Below are 18,772 nucleotides of genomic sequence, written 5' to 3'. Positions count from 1 at the left end.
TAAATAAGAAAAAATAGGAATACCAAATAATGTGTCTTTCTGGAATTCCATACAATAATTGCTAGACTCAATTTCAGGCACACTTCAGGGGGTGATTCACTGATTTAGTCTGTTCTTAAACACCTCAATCCAACATTTCATCCTTCTGAGGTCGATAAATGAGTACCAACACAGGTTGGGTGATATTGTGTGTATATTTTTTCTACATAAAGCGCTTAAGCGTAAGTGCTATAAAATAACACATCATTATCATTTGGCCATGGACGTCTGCTTGCATTCACAGTAATTTGGTAATATGGGCCTATAAACACTGATCTTAACAATACATATGCGATCCATTCTTGTATGAAATGTATTTCACATTATAGTGATATCGTAGCATATTTTTCATAGTGTACTTAGGAACAATGCTATGTGATGCCACTTCCTGCTTTGTCAAGGGGAGAAAGGTCCTGTTCCATCGCTTCCCGCGATATGACGTTGGGGTGGGGTCAAATAACATCACTTCCTGTGATGTCATCAGACGTCAAGGGTCACATGATGTCACTTCAGCTACCCCAGGCATTTTGGTGAAATGACGTCCCTGCTTGCTTGTAACTTTTAGCAGCTCAGAAGTTATTCGTGTAAACTCTAAAGTGAGTATAAACTGTCTTGGAAATACTTCTTAACAATGGAAATGTATCAAGCACACTATTAGTGAGAGCAATATTGAGAGCAATAGTGCTCGCGTAAGAGGAAAAGCCTATTTTTTCCATTGTTGAGCGATTCGCTGTTGCAGGAGTGGTTGCATGTCTCTCGTTAAAGGCAAACACTTGTTATAACCCATTCCGAAAACATAACGCTGACTTTCACAAGGTGTTACAAGAATTGCATCATCAAATGAAGGTTTTGTGTCACCTACTGTATTTCATTAAAGGGGTTTGAAACCAAGATTGAATAGGAATACAATCACTGGTATCTCTTTAAAGTTGAAAATCTACTTGAAAGAGTGGTAGTGTATACTTAAAACAATTTTTCCTTTGAAGACTGAATCTTGCAATATTCGGAACATTTATTCTTTTAATTCAGAAGTTGTTGTATTAACTAGAAGAACAATCACTACCCAAGCCAAGAGGGCGAACGCTTTAAATAAAGTTTAATGATAATGACTTCCAATAGAAGTTAATGAAGCAGAAAGTCAAGATGGAACTCAGATTACACATGCCTAATTCTGCATCTAGACAACTACAGGGAGACTACGAGGAAGTCTGGCCATGGTTTTAAAGCAATAACTTTCCAGCACTTTAAGCTTCTTAATATGTTGAGCTACTTTGTATAGCTATTTTGTATAGGTTTTGTACAACCAAATACAAATAAAAATGTTTTTTACAAAAATATGTTGAGCATCCCAAACTTCTTCTCCATACATCATTGAGGAGATGATTTGACCTTATAAACCTTAATGATTGCATTAATCTAGTAGCCCTGAGGACCAAAGGGCTGAGGACTTCACTGTTTGGCTGTGGCGAGTGTCTCTATCAGGAAGAGAGGAGAAGTAGAGACAGAGGTGCGTGTGCCTGTACCCTTAACAACTGACCACCTGACCAAGTCACCTGACCCAGGTCACCTGGTACAAAAGGCCGTCTCTGCCGCCCTTGCGGCGCTAAGCCCTGAGGACCAAAGGGCTGAGGACTTCACTGTTCGGCTGTTTGGCGAGTGACATAGGCGTTGGCCCTGCCGCGCTCCACAAATGATGGACCCATCTAATCTCATTTCAAGGACCAGAGCCCAAGTAAAACGCATGGCCAATTTAGAGGAGCTCCCTGCAAAACGAGCGCGACAACAACAGGTGAGCCAATATTTTTCATGCGGTTCAGTGTCTGAAAACACAGGAATATCCGACGATCCAATAGTGGTGATGGTAGAAGATGTTTTTGAACCTTCAAGATCAGACTAGTGCTCCTATCCTACTTGTGACACACTAGTGCACCCTGTTCATCCAGACTCACCCTCTTCCCCTGCCTTGTTGCCCCCCCCTTTCTCCCAATATTACTCAGAGGGTATGACTCAGTCTCAGACGATATGTACAAGTACGATAAGTTTAATTGACAAGGCTGCCAACGATACTGATCACGACGTACCGGCTGGTGAGGTCGCTGTGCCGTGGTCGTCATGTGGGGATGGGGGGGCTGTGTTGGTGGCCGCGGTGCCGGGCTGCATGCAGGCTGCTGTTGAGCGGGCACGGGAAACCACGATGTTGTCCGCGGCCGCTACTGATGACACTGGTGGGCGGGGACAGGATGGAAGTGCGGCGTCCATGAGCGAGCACGGCGTCTCCTCCAAAGCCTCCGAAGCCGGGCAGCCCCAGTTGGACTTGGCTGAGGCGCGTTTAATCAGCCGATCGCTTGCCCATGCTGAGTCGGCATGGCGGCTGAAAGCTGTGTCTAGTGGAAGATGCCTTGTGGGTTCCGATGACGACTCAGAAGTAAGCGCAATTCCTGATTCTCCCAGGGTCGGAATTTCACACTCGAACGAAATGCTACGTGCTGATCATCGCGAGGCTTCTGCCTCCACTCAGAAAACACCTACCCCCTACCCCTGATGCAAACTTAATGGATCCTCACCTCAAAGCATCCACTTCTAACACAGTATCACAAAGTGAAAGCGAGCAGAGGGTTGTAGGGGACGATCCATCCCATATTGATAAAAGAAACTCTTTGGAGGTAGTGTCCTCTGTATTACAAAATCTGATCAACTTAAACAAATCCCGCTCATGTAAACGGACTGCCAAATCTACCCCAGTTCAGGAATTGATACATAAATCCCCCAAGAAAAAAGGCACTGCATTAATGTTACTGATGTAAATCGAGATATCTGGGGATCCGGCAATTACAAAAGACTCAAGTCACGAGAGATTGCGTCTTCTGATGGATCAGCACAGTCACAAGAGGGAAAGGTGGCTGATTCTCAGAAAAGATTGCCCGCCCATAATAATGTAGGGAGTGAGCTTAGGATGAGAAACCAAAGCCTATTAAGTCAATCTTCTAATTGTGAGGACTCGTCAGATGACCCGACTACTAGGGACTCGTCACTTGTCGAGCGTCCATTTCCAAAAATTAGGAGAGAACGGGCACGGTTTGCACGAGCCGCACGAGAGCCACAGGGGAAAGCTGGAGGTAGGTGCCCAGCCCCTTGTGTACCCTTGCGTAGACGTGCCTTCAAATGACCTCCTAATAGCCCTAACGTCTGCAATGGCAATCTCGCTTACACCTTTCACCAAGTTGTGTCACGACTTTATTGGCTATGATGAACTCAAAATTGATGCACCTAGAAGTAATGCATGGTGCACAAAGGACCAAACAAGAAGAGGCGAATCAAAAAATATTGGAAGGCATAGAATCAGCTAACGATGCTAAACGGAATGACATGATTGATAAAAAATTGTTTGCAGAGGTCGCGAAGGAAGCACTGTCTCTCTTTCGCAAATCACACTTTGATCAAAGGGGAGAGGAGTTGGGCAAGGTTGGCAACATGAAAGACATGGTAAGGAAAAATCAGACTTCTCTCTTACAAGTTCCATCCAAGACTGCTATCTCCACCATGAAGACCGATTGCCATAACGCGGCCACCTCAACTTGTGAAGCAGACTTCCCAGTCCATCATGCTATCCGAAAGTCTTGTAACGGAAGTGACTAATTCACCCAATGGAGGGCTTAAGGTTGCCTCTCCTCTGGTTGTATTCGAGGGGGAAAATCCGAAGAACCTCAGCGAGACACAGAGTAAAAGTGATGGGCAGTCCAATTTACTCGAAATGTCGTTTAATTCAGCATTTCTGCAAGCTAAAAATGCATCAAATCCAGCCTTACTGGACTCTCAAAAGGCTTCTGGCTCATCTCCTCCTTTGATAGGAGTGGATCAGGCTTCTGATCTGAAAGAGGTGCCTATTGTCATTACTAAATCTGCAGGCCTATTCCCCATTTTTGGAAGTCTAGATGCTGAAGTTCAAACTAAATTAAATGTGGACGCCCAAAAAAATCCCCCCCAAACGAAAAAACAAAAGAACATGGCAGCCCGTAAAATATCTCAACAAAAAGGAGCCCGAAAATTCCTTCGCAACATCAATATGATTCAACTTGTCGATAAAGCTATCACTACCACTTTGAAATTAGCTGACAGAATCAAGGAGAACAAAATGGCCCACGTAGACACAGGGGGAAATAACATGAAAGTTGTGGAAATTCCGCTAAACGAAGAGGGACTGGCAATTCATGAGGAATTAATGGACCTATCAACCTATGTAGACCCTGTGAAGGTGGCAGTTGAACTTGCGAAAGCCCCTCTCGAAGTACCTTGTACCCAAAAAGTCGCCCTGTTGCCAACGAACTCAAAATCGATCAGTGAGCATAAGAACTCAGTAATAGATGCACTAAACTCCAAACTGGGTATGTTGCAAATGATTCAAGGATTACCTACTAACATATCACAAGAGATCAGAGATAGGTTATGTGAGTTAGTTCCCCCTGTGGCAGAGACAAGGGATGGGGGCCCAGAACCCAAGAGCCCGGAGTTCATCACGTTACAAGCAAAATGGGAAAGACAGAGGACAAGTGTGCAGATGAGACACCAGGAGGTCGGTAGTCCATGGCAGCGGCTTTTGAATGGGGTGAACTTTGCAAGTGGAAAGGTAGAGCATGCAGCGGCCGTTGCGGCCTGCCGAAGAATCTATGCCCCTGAAAATTGACCACCCTCAGTCAGAAACGTTGATGCAACATCAGAAGACTAGGAACCGTCAGGTTACAGCCCGTCCTGTGGAACCGACTCCTTTGATCAAACTAATGCTGGAGAGGCTGGAAGGCAGTGACAAACTAATCTTGAACAGAACAAACGTGTTAAGACTGCTCCATGACGTACCTCGGCTGCGATCCCTTGGTTTGAAAGATTTGAAAATTGTCAAATTCCCGGACGATCTGTGTACCGATAAGGTGATTCTGCACGTAAACTCTAATATAATTGCGAATGTAATTTTGGATGCAGACGAAGAGTTGTTGTCGCTGGGTTTCGATACTTATAAAGTAATGAACCCGGAAGGGCATAAACGAGCGGAGATGAAAGCTGGACCAAGCGAAGCATGGCTTGCTCAAAAGGGTAATTTAAGGCCATTGGAGATCTTGCAAAAAACTACAGTATTTCAACAAAATCAGCAGGAACAGTCTGGTCAGAACGGACCAGTACTCAAAGTTCGACAACCCGTTTTCACCCCTCAAAGTGTAGTTGCGGCAGAGCAAGATGTGATAACTAGAACTAGTCCAATGGCAAAAATTAAAATTACCATAAATAATGGTGGCCCAGCCGACAAGTCCTCTTCCACGAAAAGAAGCAGCTTAATGGAACAAGATTCTATGCAAGGATGGATGGCCTCAGATTTGAACGCTAATACTCACAGCTAACGCTTGAAGAATAGTGTGGTTCAGGAATGTTTTTTACTTCATGGAACACGCGCGGCTTCATACATCTCCTAAAAAACGACTGGCTACACGACTTACAACTGATTTGTCTTCAAGAAACTTGGATGTGCGACTTGCCAGTGATCTCAGGATTTGAATGTGCTCTGAACCCAGCCATCAAGGCGGAAAAGGGGCGTCCGTTAGCAGGACTCTTAACGATGATCAAACGATCCTCAGGCTACCGGTTGCTGAATTAAAAAAACTATACAACCTACATTCAAGTTTGCGAGATACGGAAATCCATGGATACACCTAAAGCGCTTGATGTGATCCACATAATCAATTTATATTGGAACCATCGATGGACCGGGACATATTCTTTCATCGATCAGGTTACCTCAATTATCGATAACCTGCTAGAGTCAAGCAGTGGAAGTGGCTTGATAGTTTGTGGTGATCTAAATATTGACTTTTTCAAACCACAGAGTTCTTTCAAAGGTCAATTAGCTAAAACCTAGTCAGAAGAACTGAACGCACAAGGTCTCTCAATGCTAAATGGCTGTACCCATGGGGACATTCCGGCGAAGCCCACGTGGCAGCGTGATGGCCAAAGCTCTATCATCGATTACCTCTTTGCCTCTGATATGATGCATGCGAGGATAAAAACCATGGAAATCCTTACAATGGTCAATAGTGACCATGAAATGATGGTATTAAAATTTCAAGATCTAAGAGGCGTGCAAAGCCAAAAATGGGGCACAAAAGATCTGATGGAGTCAAATCGTCTACGTGTGAGGCTGGAGGAACATGAGGTGGCCAATATATGCTCCCAATTCAAGTCTACGCTGGAGGAGATTGAATATGTGCCTATATTGTCGCAATTTAAAGCCAAAAATATCGGGCTGAAAAATTGGTCATTTCGGAACAAACACTGTTTCGACCTAACAGTGATGCAGCGCAAAAGAATAATGAGAGCTGAAATCCGGAAAAACAATCACGGCCCAAAGGAGGAAATAACGGCAAGAAACAAAATAGCCAAACAATCCTATAAAAATTTGATTAAAAGCCATCGATCTGTAATACACCAGAACGATGCTGAGGCTATGTTGAGGACTCTAACTAATAAGAACAGTGGCGAGTTCTGGCGAACCATTAATTGCATGGAAACACCGCAAGAGGCATTGCAAGTATGCCTGGTTCCAGAAATTGAGTGGGTGCATCATTTTACTGCTTTATACCACAGAAATCTTACTCCTAACTTGGAAACATCTATCCTAGCATCATGGAATCTACACTTTACAAGGGAAGATATCCGTGAGGTAATCATGAGAGCGAAAAACTCTAGGGCGCCTGGCCCTGACGGCTTGTCAAATTTCATGATAAAACAGTTTCCTGATCTTTGGTCTGACCTGTGTTTGGATCTATTTGCTAGAATCAACTCGCGAAAACAAGTGCCAACTTCATGGAAGACAGGGATAGTAGTGCCGATCTTCAAGAAAGGAAATAGATCATCACCGAAAAACTATCGTCCGGTGGCCCTGCTTGATGTGCTGGGTAAGATTTACATGTCTTTGCTGCAAACACAATTGATCACCTGGGCCAAAACAGCTAAAAGAGTGGATGAAAGACAAGCAGGCTTCGTGGAATTTGTTGGGTGTTCTCTGAACCTGCTTGTCCTAAATCTACTGAAAATGGAAGCCCTGCGAGCTAACACGAACGTGTATCTTGCCTTTGTTGACTTTTCTATGGCATTTGATATGATTGATCGTGAAGCTTTGTGGCAAAAAATGGAAGTGTGGGGTTGCCCGGCAGGTTTGCTTGCGGCAATTAAAGAACTCCACACAGACACTTCAACTGCTATTCGACTAGATCAATCAGGGTCCCTGTCAGCTCAAATCAAGACGCACAAAGGGGTTAAACAGGGTTGCCCGTTGGCAGCTGCAATTTTTAGCCTTTTCATTTCCGACATTGGTGAGGCGATACAATCTGTGGAAACGATGTGAAGACCTCTTACTAACTAATAACATCAGCTTGGAAACTCTCCACTCAAATCCTACGGCAGCTAAAGTGATGATTTGGCGAGCCGATTGGATCGCTACATGTAGTGAGCGCCATTCTGCCAGCGCTATGAAAGACTCTCCTGCTGAAGCAAGAGGCTACAATGTGCTTCAAAAATACCTGAGTCGCTTCCCAAATTCGAAAGCCAGAAGACTATTCATGTTATTCAGGCTAAATGCGATTAAAACCAAGGAGCAGACTAGCCATTGGGCTTGTAACTTTGGATCAAATTTCACTTGTCGTTTTTGCAATAAAGAGCTGGAATCCCTCAAGCATCTAGTGCTTTTCTGTCCGGAACTAAAGGATGTAAGATCAATTCATCTGGGCCAGTGGTACGATGCCCACCAGACTGTGTGCGCGGATGAATGGTGGCAGAGAATGTGGAACGGATTGGACATGAAATTAATTATGCCCCTGACTTCCTTCTTGGCCGTAATAGAAGAGAGACTAAAAAATGTAATTGAACGGCCTCCAGCATAAGATGTCAACTAAACTTATAGACGAGCAGTAACGTTAAAGATCCGGTCATGTGAAACCTTTTGTAATACCATGACATGGGATGTGAGAAGGGAGGAGCATAGTTGGGGTCAAATAGTAATTGTGTTATTTGTTGTTTTGTCTTGTTTGTGTAATATTTTAAAGGTTTGAATTTAAACCAATAAAATTAAAATAAAAAAATAAACAAATTTATCTAGTAGCCCCATGTTTTATTGCAAAGGTTCTAACAGCTCCCAACGGCCGGGAGACTCTCATTTGCGTTTTTGCCAGCCGAGCGTTCCAATTTAGTTTGTGGCCTATCCCCACAAATACATAATCAAAAGGTGTTACAACATCCACTGGTTTTTGGTTCAAATTCCAGGTGAAGTCATTATTTCCCGGAAATCTGCTAAAGGCTATATGAAAAACCCTGGTCTCGCTTTTAAGGGTGTTGATTTTTCGACCATTTAATTAATTTGGCGTAGGAGTTTGTTCCAAGCGCATAACTGCTGCGGTCACCTTTGAGAAGAAGGCAAACTGACAATTTCAGCAATGACCGCAAATGAAAAGGGCACATTCTCTCCATTCCTTTCAGTTGTGCTAATTTTTCAGAATCTGGCCCATTGTCTTTGGTTTCACCACCTCACCCTCTAACCCACAGGATATCGGCCCCATCCATGTCCGGTCTCCAGAGAGTATTAGCTAGCCCTGTTTGTTAACTCGTAATCTGGTCCTTCTGTGTTGACAAGGAATAAAGGAGCCGGGCCTTGCATTGTTATCTGGCAAAATTGGAACCAGACCCTGCTGTGTTACTAGGGACATATACAATCTGGACATGCTATATTAAATTAATTTAACATAATTAAATGTGCTCCTCTATCCTCCAGCCACCCACTAAAGTATTCCTTAAATACTATCAAGTTCAGGGCTATGTTACTGGCTCAAATTGCTCGGAAATTTCCCATTTCCCACCACTCATCCCAAAATGTAATTAGGTGAGTGACCCCAGATGACCCCGTGAAATCGTCTTTGATGAAGTTACCGTTAATGGTAAAATCTAGTTCTGACCAATATTACCAGCTTACCATGCGTAAAAGAGTCCTTGCTGGAAGGCACCCACCCCCTCTGTCAGCAGAGTACTTAATGCAAGTGTGTGTGGGGGGAGGGGAGGCAACTGACTGCTCAGAGTTTGTGTGTTGGGGACAGATGGTGCTGTTTCCAAAATCATGTGTTCCAGAAATGTTTTAGGCATGTTTCATGGCTCCCTCACGCCCCCCAAAACAAATAGTGGTCACACTTCTGATCGTGTGAAACAGTTTGGTTGGTCTGGTGGTTTTTATTATGGATCTGATTTTATGTACAAGTGTATTAATGAGAGAGCTGTGTATGATGAGTGTGTATTTATAATGGGGGAGGCGGTGCAGGTAAGACAATGTGGGACCGATTCATGGAATATTTGCCCAGTTCAGAGTGAATTTGCACTGCTGAAAAGTGACTTTGCACTGCTGACACAAACCCTGATTCATGGAACCGTGCAAAGTGTATTTTTGCTGTAGTCAGGCAAAGTCATTTCGTACTGCAAAAATGACGGTGCGCTGACTTTGCCCCATACATAAGCACATACTCATGTTTGATTTGGGCATGCCAATAATGATACTATAAAAACCTGCCAAAGCTAGCTCTACCAATGTATGCCAGTACCCCCACATAAGAACATACTCCTGTTGGCTTTGCCATTAAAAATGACATGGCACAATAAGAAAACATGTCCAAACTGGCTCCAATGTAGGTCAGCCTAGACACATAAGAACACTTACTATGCTCTATTTATCATAGATGATCAGTAAAAAAAAATGTCATGCCACAGTAAGAAATAGCTAGGCTGCTGCACCAAAATGCCAGTCTACCCACGTATTAACACTTATCATGCTTCTTTTATCATAAGCGCCTTGGGGCCAATTCCGTTGGTGACGGTGCGCAATACAAATACCTTTAAACATTAACATAAATGCTCAGTAAAAAAAATCATGCCACAGTAAGAAATGGCTAGACTGTCTGCACCAAAATGCCAGTCTAGCCACATAATAACACTTATAATACTTGCTTTATTATAGATGCCTGTTAAAATATATCATGACACAGTAAGAAATGGCTAGACTGGTTGCACTCAAATGCTAGTCTAGCTACGTAATAACACATATCATGCTTGCTTTATCATGGGTGCCCATTAAAAATGCAGTATTAGCACACCCCACCCTCAACCTCATTTGCCCCGTCACCAACATCAGCTTCTGTGCCTAGCACAAAAACAAACATTCACACAGCATTCACTCCCTTATTTACACACCACACACTCACTCATTCACACACATATTACATACATAATATACAGCCTTGCATGCACGCAAGCATCATACATACAAACAGGTTCGCAGTGGCGTATAGGACAATAGGGCAATGCCTTAACCAAAAATGCAAAATGGTAGTGTGGAGATGTTTTTTGGGTCAAAGTGGGCCACTTTTTTGCCCATGTGGCCCAGTTTGATAAGTTACTTCACTGTGCCGCTTGTAGTTTTGACCAGTGTTACTGAATACATCTTTTCATCGTTTTTTAAATGCACAGTTTGTATCACATTTTATGAAAAACCTCCCCCTTGTGTACTACAAAAACAGTGTGACACAAAAGGAATTAATTGCCATTTGCAACTGTGGGCCACTTATTCATTGGGGCCTTAGACAGTTGTATGCCCCGGTCCGATCCTTACATTATAAACATGCGACACTTTCTTACACACATACAAGTTAACTTTTCTTACCTGATTTCCAGTGACCTGGCTTACGTGTGAATCTACCGCGCAGACAGGAAGCAAGGGCCGCTTCCTGGTTCCTGACGTGCGCAGTGGAGCCTGGGCGCCTCTAGCTCGAGCAGCAAAAATGTTCCTTTGCGGCTCCAGTTATAGGCGCTCCATCTCCAAAAGAAAACATTATTTCCTTTACAGCGCGAGATGGGGGTTCTGGAGCGCCCCCATCTCGCACCGCAAATAATTTCAAGTGTTCGGGAGCTCCTCCATCTCCCGCTGCAAAATAAATAATGATGTATTTCCTTTGCGATGAGAGATGGAGGGGCCAGAGCGCCTGCATCTCGCGCTGCAATTTGAGTAATGTATTTATGGCGTGCATCTCTCTCACCCCACCACCCTCCTAGGACATGGAGGACCGGGACCCTTGCATCTACACCGCTGTCTGTGTGCTTACAATGTGGGCAGTCTGGGGGGTCTGTGTGATTATTAATTCATGATAGGCCGGGCCGGGCGGCTGTTTCTATCTGCTCGGCTCTGCGCTTCGCTGGGTGGGTCGGCAGCCTGATCCGCTCTTTTGTGTCACAGGAAGGGCTGGGGTGAGTGGGTGAGTGGGTGGGGAGGGTGATGGTGGGGGGAGGAGCCAGCGCTCAGCGGCTGCAGCAGCAGAGAGGCGAGAAGCGAGCGGGATCCTCCGTCCTCTCCCTCCCACCCCCAATCCGGGCCCAGGTAAGCGGGGGCTATCGTGATCATCTTGATTAAGGGCGGGGGCCCTTTCCCCCTTTGGAACGATCAGCTACTTCGTGTGCGTTTGATGAAGGTTCATGTTGCTGTCTCCATTGCTGTATTTTATGATGTTGACGGTGGGGGCAGGGCTTCCGATGTCTCACAGTCTTCTCGTCCGCATCCCCCAATACCCGGCACACTTGTCGACGGCCCCCCTAGCACCCAGCTGCACACCCCCGCCGCACCCCCACGACTGCCAGTTTTCCAGTAGTGCCCCTATCCGACGGATATTCTCTCCGCCCAGTGCGTTTATTTCAGAACATTGGACAGTTCCCCGATCTGGCCGAGGCGGCGGTGGGGGGCTGCACCGTAATAATCCATCACCGGGGGCCACGGCCTCCACCGAACAACCGCAGACAGTGAACCGTGCTGACCCTAACAGTCAGAAGCCTCCACGGGGAAGCTCTCTCAATGAACCCAAGGAAACCCGCCTGCCATCTGGATGGCACGCCAACCGCCCTGCCATGCTTTTCGCCAATTCTCCCATTCGTCCACCGGTCCTGACGCTCGCCTAGCCTTTCACCCACACACCCTGCTGTATTATCAATCCAGCCATGCTTTCACCCACACACCTTACAATGTTATCCTTCCACCCCCAGCACCACCCACACACCCTGCTGGGTTATCAATCCAGCCATGCTTTCACCCACACCACCCACACACCCTGCTGGGTTATCAATCCAGCCATGCTTTCACCCACACCACCACCCACAGACACACTGTTATTCACTCACCCAGTTTACCAGCACCCACACACCCTGCTGTGTTATCAATGCACCCATGCTTTCACCCACACCGCCACCCACAGACACGCTGTTATTCACCCACCCAGTTTACCACCACCCACACACCCTGCAGTGTTATCAATGCATCCATGCTTTCACCCACACCACCACCCACAGACACGCTGTTATTCACCCACCCAGTTTACCACCACCCACACACCCTGCAGTGTTATCAATGCACCCATGCTTTCACCCGCACCGCTATCCACAGACACGCTGTTATTCACCCACCCAGTTTACCACCACCCACACACCCTGCAGTTTTATCAATGCTGTTATTCACCCACCCAGTTTACCACCACCCACACACCCTGCAGTGTTATCAATGCACCCATGCTTTCACCCACACCACCACCCACAGACACGCTGTTATTCACCCACCCAGTTTACCACCACCCACACACCCTGCAGTGTTATCAATGCACCCATGCTTTCACCCGCACCGCTATCCACAGACACGCTGTTATTCACCCACCCAGTTTACCACCACCCACACACCCTGCAGTGTTATCAATGCTGTTATTCACCCACCCAGTTTACCACCACCCACACACCCTGCAGTGTTATCAATGCACCCATGCTTTCACCCACACCACCACCCAGACACGCTGTTATTCACCCACCCAGTTTACCACCACCCACACACCCTGCTGTGTTATCCACATGCCCATTCTCCCAGCCGCACCACCACCCCACACACATTGCAATGTTACCCACCCATTCATCCTTCCTATCAGGAAGCAATATCTATGCCATTGAGAGAGCCTAGGGGCAGCAAGGGAGCTCAGGAGCAGTATTTACACAAAAGGGGTGTGGGGTCAGTTTATGTTTCCCTGCCAAGAGGTCAATTCTCATCACCGGTACAGGACCACCCCTCCCCCGGCTCCCAGTACTTCTTTCTCGGCCTGAGGTGTCACTCCCTTCCTCACCTAGCCTCAGATCCGTTTTCCTCTGCAAGCTTAAGGTCATTTATCCTGTCCTGGGGTCAGGGCGGTTCCCTTCACCTGAGAATTGGAGCAGTCATTTCCTCCCTGTGTGCTTTCATGTATAATTATCCCTGGATCTAAGGTCAAGCCTCATTCCATGTCTTGGCACTTCTACAATAGGGTCTAGTCAAAACTCCTGAGGTCACTTATTATATTGTGACCTGAAGCTAGGACTTCCCAGATCCCACTCTGTGTTCAGTTTGATTGTTAATGGCACAGATGGGATAAAGAAATCAGTGGTGTATAGCTTGCCCAGAGCATTGCCAGTGGTTCCGATTTATTCAAACTTTACACCCATCACTTTTTTGGTTACAGCTTGATTGTCTGAGCTGAGTTTGTACTCCTTCATTTCCTGTGGCCAGCTTCCCCCTCCTGAGATGGGGGCGGCATTGAGGGTATTTCTCCTCTTCTGTTCTACCATTGCTTCTTCTCTACTAATCTTTCTTGCCTTATCTAAAGTGTCTTCTTCTGTCCTGGTCTGAGGTCTGTTCTCTTCTTTGAGGGTAGGTTTCCTCTCCTAGACAGAGGTTGGTTCTCTTTTCCTGGCCTCAGGTTAATACTTACCCGCTGGCACGAGGTTAGTATGCCTTTCCTGGCCGGAATTTAGTCAGTGTCTCCTAGTCTGAGGCGTGTTCTCTTCTCCTACCCTGAGTTTGATTCTCCTCTCCTTTCCTCTGATTTACGTAACTGATCTACATAACTGATCTGAAGTTGGTTCTCCTATCCTTATGGGAGGTTGGTTTCGCTCTCCTGGCTGGAGTTTGACTACTTGGATTGAAGTTGTATCTCTTTTCTTAACCTGAAGTCTGTTCTTTTGTGGCTTGAGATTTAACCACGTGACCTGTCGGTTGGTCATATTTCCTGGTCAGGGGTCAGTTATTTCTTTGTAGACTGCTAGTATTTGTTCTCCATTAGCCACTCCTCAGTTTATTCTTTTATGTTGTTTGCCAGTTTCTTTTCCCTTCACATGCCTCCTCTGGGTTTTCTGGCCTGCTACTTGTTTCTTCCCTCTTAGCACTTGCCAGTTGATTGTTGTTGCCTGCTGGTTCTTCGTTCAAAGTCTGATGTATTATTACCAGGTGCAAAAGCTCAGATGGCCCAACAGAAAGAATACAACCACCCAATCCTCTGGAACAGCCGTACTCTGTCACAGGAAGGTGGAGAGATAGTGAACCTGCATTATTGTGTGGAATGGGAGTGGGGTGCTCTGCATAATGTCAGACAGGGCCGGTCCTAGGCATGGGCAGCTTGTGCCATCGCCCAGGGCCCTATGCTCATGGGGTCCCCTCCAGCACCAGCTTTCACATCTGTACCAAGTCATATGGATTGTGTTCTAAAGAGCCCGCGCTGCTTGCAGGCAGGAGGATATTTTTTCTGTCTGTCCCAGGGAAGCTGAGTGGTCACCTCCCCAAACCCCGTGACGTTCTGGAGACCTATATCCACACTAGAGCCTCCCAAATACTTGACCACTTATCACTATTTGTTTTGCAAGAACATTTAACGTGAAAGCTGTTTATAAAGGACATTCTTAACATGTTGGTAATGAGAACGGTAAAAGCACAAAGCACCTTTTAGCTTCCCAAATCTATGCCTTCTCCCAAGACAACTGAAATGTGTCCCCCAAAAAAGGTTTAAACTATCACTCTTATGTCTGTCTTTTTATTTGACACACCATCACGTGTTTTTTGTAGTATGCCACATTTTCCTCATATCACATATGAAGCATCCCTTTGTCGAACAATTAAAAATAACCAAGTTACCTTTTCGCACATAACTTTTTGTTGTGGGTATTTAAGTCTTGGAAGTACATTTACAAAACCCACAGGCCATTGTTTAGCCTACCACTGGAATGCATTCTGGTATTTGCAGTCTTCTATTCACGATGGAAGCAAATTATGCTATAATCACACTCTTTTTGATTAACATATGCATACAAGTATTTACATATTTGTCAAAGTCTTTTATTATGTTTGTGTACTTTTTGAGTAATCCTTATAAAACATTATTGCTGAAAGCCAAATATTGGGGTGAGGGGGAGACAGGAGGGGAGAGGGCGAGGCATGATGATTTGCCAGGGATGTGGAAAGAGAGCTTGTTGGACTGGAGACTGGAGAGGCTATTTCCCCTGGTCCTGGCCATGTGCTGATTCTGTTAACATTTGAAGACCTGTGAAATACCTTCTTCTCGCTGCCCCGAGGTCTTCCCGGTAGACAGGTTCGACTTAGATGGCACTATAAGCCATTCGCCCTGCAGCAGAAGCATGTTGCCCTCTCTGCCCAAGGCCCAGCCCCTGCCCTGACGTCCCTGGAACCTGTGGTCACAGCAGGAGACCCGTTTTAGGCATGTAGCTGGCCATATAGTGTAAAAATAATAAAATCACTGCCTGGAGATTCATTTCTTCTGACATTCAGACTATTCCTCCTCTGAATTAAAGGCGTATTCCTAGCATGGCCAAATATTTACACCATCAAAATAACTACAGGCTTAACGCTCGGCATACACATAAAGGCAATCATGAAACTGCTGCCAAAAGAACACTTTATTTCAGGTAGCAAAATGCAATCACATTTATTTTTGCACTGCATTCCACAGTCAGATAGCGTTTTAAAACCACATTTGCCAAAAGACCTGTTGCAAATAATAGTGCCTGACTTGCAGGTTGCTCTCAAATCCTGGCTTAACCACTTAACCGAATTGTGTGCCCCCGGGCAAATCATTACATCTCACTGCGGCTTATCTGCCAAAATTAGAAGTGCTAGAACTCAGTCGCCTCATGCTGTCCGTCACTCCAAGAAGGACTCACTCCTGATATTGCCACTTAATAACAACAGTGACCATTCATGTCCTGGGCATCACGGAGTGTATTTATCTCTTGGTGTACTGCTGGCAACTTCTTTTAATGTAACTTTGCATGATACTCACACTCCAATGACTTATTCTGTGAGATCATGTTCTCTGATGTCACTACATATGCAAAGTATCCACCACCCCACACATATCGTTTGCTGCCCAGGCAGGCTGGCCCCGCAAATCCTTGGGCCGGCCTTGACGCCAGAAGATGTCTTTGCATGCCAAATAGACACGCGAAGAGGTTACGGAGCCTACAGGTGGCACCTGCTTATGATGATGTCATATTTCCTGGACTACAACATAACTCCCTCTACAGAACAGCCGCACATGGGTAGTCGTCAGAAGGCGGCATCCCGTCCAGTCACAGAGCACCTAACACAGAAAGAGATGCACAGTTGCACACTCACAGGCAATCACACTGCACCCCCCTCTGAGTCAGTCAGAGAAGCAGCTGCGAGCAGTCACAGAGCAGCGCCACAGAGGTAACCACAATACTCACATGCAGGCAGTCGCATAGCAAATGCAAGCAGTCACATCTGTAGACAGTCACGCACATGAGCCCTTGCGTCAACCCTACTAGTCAGCCCAAGTGCAGCAGTACAGACGCACACACAAACACACACACACGCTAGCGCAATAATCTCACCGGTGCCCAGTAGAGCAGCAGTTCGGTCCCCGGTGCTCTGATGTGAAGCACTTCCTGCCTCAGAGCGAGGTAGTGGGAGGCCCCCCTTTCGCAACGACAGCGGACGTTAAGTAAGTGGTTTCCTTTAAACCTGCAACTGAGGTTGCTGAGGGCTCCGGCAGCACACAGGCCAGCCTGGGAGGCAGGCACTGGGAGCTGAGGACATGGACAGCCACCACCGAGGCTTCATGTCCTGACAAGGGGAGTGGAGGGCTCCAGTGCCACACAGGCCTGGTGTCCCAACACTGGGAGTTGAGGGCTCTGACACCACGCAGGCCAGTGCAAGACCCAAACATTGAGAGCTCAGGGATTTGACACCAAACCGGAGCGTCTGAACGCAGATCCTGGGAGTGGAGGACCCTGACTCTGGACAGGCCAGGGGGCCATGGCATTGGGGACTCGGGCCTTTGATGCCGCACATGCTCTGGGCCTACCACACTGGACGCTACTGTCTCTTACAGTACATAGGCCTTGGGACCCATTGTTTTAGATATGGGACTTAAATGATCGTTGGTAGCTGAGGACTCACGGTCCCAGTGTCCACAGCACTCCGATCTGAAGGATCTATCCAACAGTATAGGACCAGCGCCCTGGGAGCTGTGGACTTCAACAGGCCTCAGCCCTGGGCCTCTCAACACTGTACTCAGAAGGCACTCATATTATAACGCCTTGAGACCGGAATGGAGGAGGCTGAGAGCTCGAATACTGCCCAGGCACTGGAAATATAACATTCGGGAAGCTAAGGGTCTGTCGCATTGCAAAAGCCCCGAAACCATGACACCGGAAGCTGGGACACAGAGGCAGATTAGCGATCCTAAATTACACCGACATGTTTCCTCAAATGCGGCCCAGGACTCAGGTGAGCCATTTTACCCAAATTATAGCTCTTCATGCTTTTTGACTCTGTCCTCTTCCCTGGCCTTTCCAACTTCTCCCTGTCTCCTTCTTGAGCAAAATGTACTTCAGCCCAACTTTCCCAATCTCTGACTGAATGATGACTCTGAGTTAATCTAATGTTGAGGCAGTGATAGCACGGGGATTTTGAAGATATCACACTATTTCCAATACTGAGCCTTTGATAATATCAGCTACTGGCATTGCTGAACAGTTGATAAAACAGAGCAATACATAATGCCGAGTCACTGATAATACTGGGATATACTGGATAATATTGTCATCTGACAATACCGAGTCACTGATGAAACCGAGCCAATAATGCTGGAGGCAGAAATAGGGGAGTCAGGAGAGTGGGGAGAGAAAATAAGGTCAAGAGAGGGACCAGAGACATGAGGGTTAGATGAACAACAGATGATAAGGAGAAAGCAGAGAGGGAAGGGAAGAGGAAGTGTGAATAGGTGTAAGATGAAGATGTCTCATCCGTTATCCCCCTTCTGTCTCCTCTCCTTCTCCCTTCCCTTCCTGTCCCCCACCTTCCCTTGTGTCCTCCTTTCTTCCTCTCTCACCCTCCGACATGTGATTATTTCTCTCTAAAGCTCATCCTACTGCTGCTCCTTCTGTCACTCTCCTCCAACAGCCTATCCTTTTCTTCTTCCTCACTTGACCTTCCTTTCCATCTCTAGTCATGTATGCCACCATTCTTAAGAAACTCTCCTCGGATCCTTTCTCTCCTTTTCACTAGCAGCCAATCTCGCTTCTCCCTTTTCTTTCCAAACCTCTGCAACTTGTGATTTACTCCCAATTCTCCATTTACATGAACTCGTTTTCTCTTCTTCCTCCACACCAGTCTGAGTTTCGCCCCCTGCATTCCATAGAAACTGCTACTCTTCCTGTCTGTGACTCCCTTGTGTCTGCTCGTTACTCCAAACACTCCTCGACCTGTCGGCTGCGTTCGACACAGCTGACCACGCTTTTCTTCTTCGCTCACTTTCCTCTCTTGGTTTCAGGGACTCTGTCTTGACTTGGT

At 46.3% G+C, this 18,772-nt stretch overlaps 1 protein-coding gene across 2 annotated transcripts in view; it reads left to right on the top strand.

The window, feature by feature from the left end:
* Nucleotides 1-11,381: 11,381 nt before the first annotated feature.
* Nucleotides 11,382-18,772, top strand: part of CYFIP2 (cytoplasmic FMR1 interacting protein 2) — a 279,833-nt gene continuing 272,442 nt past the window's right edge. For both annotated transcript variants that reach the window (XM_069653932.1, XM_069653931.1), the window contains exon 1: nt 11,382-11,485. The gene's annotated coding sequence lies outside the window, so the exon portion shown is untranslated. The remainder of the gene's footprint in view (nt 11,486-18,772) is intronic.

The sequence above is a fragment of the Ambystoma mexicanum genome, chromosome 3q (assembly GCF_040938575.1).
Source record: "Ambystoma mexicanum isolate Mex_15411 chromosome 3q, UKY_AmexF1_1, whole genome shotgun sequence".
NCBI classification, from domain to species: Eukaryota; Metazoa; Chordata; class Amphibia; order Caudata; family Ambystomatidae; genus Ambystoma; species Ambystoma mexicanum.
The sequence above is the reverse complement of the archived record's forward strand: the minus strand, read 5'-3'. Positions and strand labels throughout refer to the sequence as shown.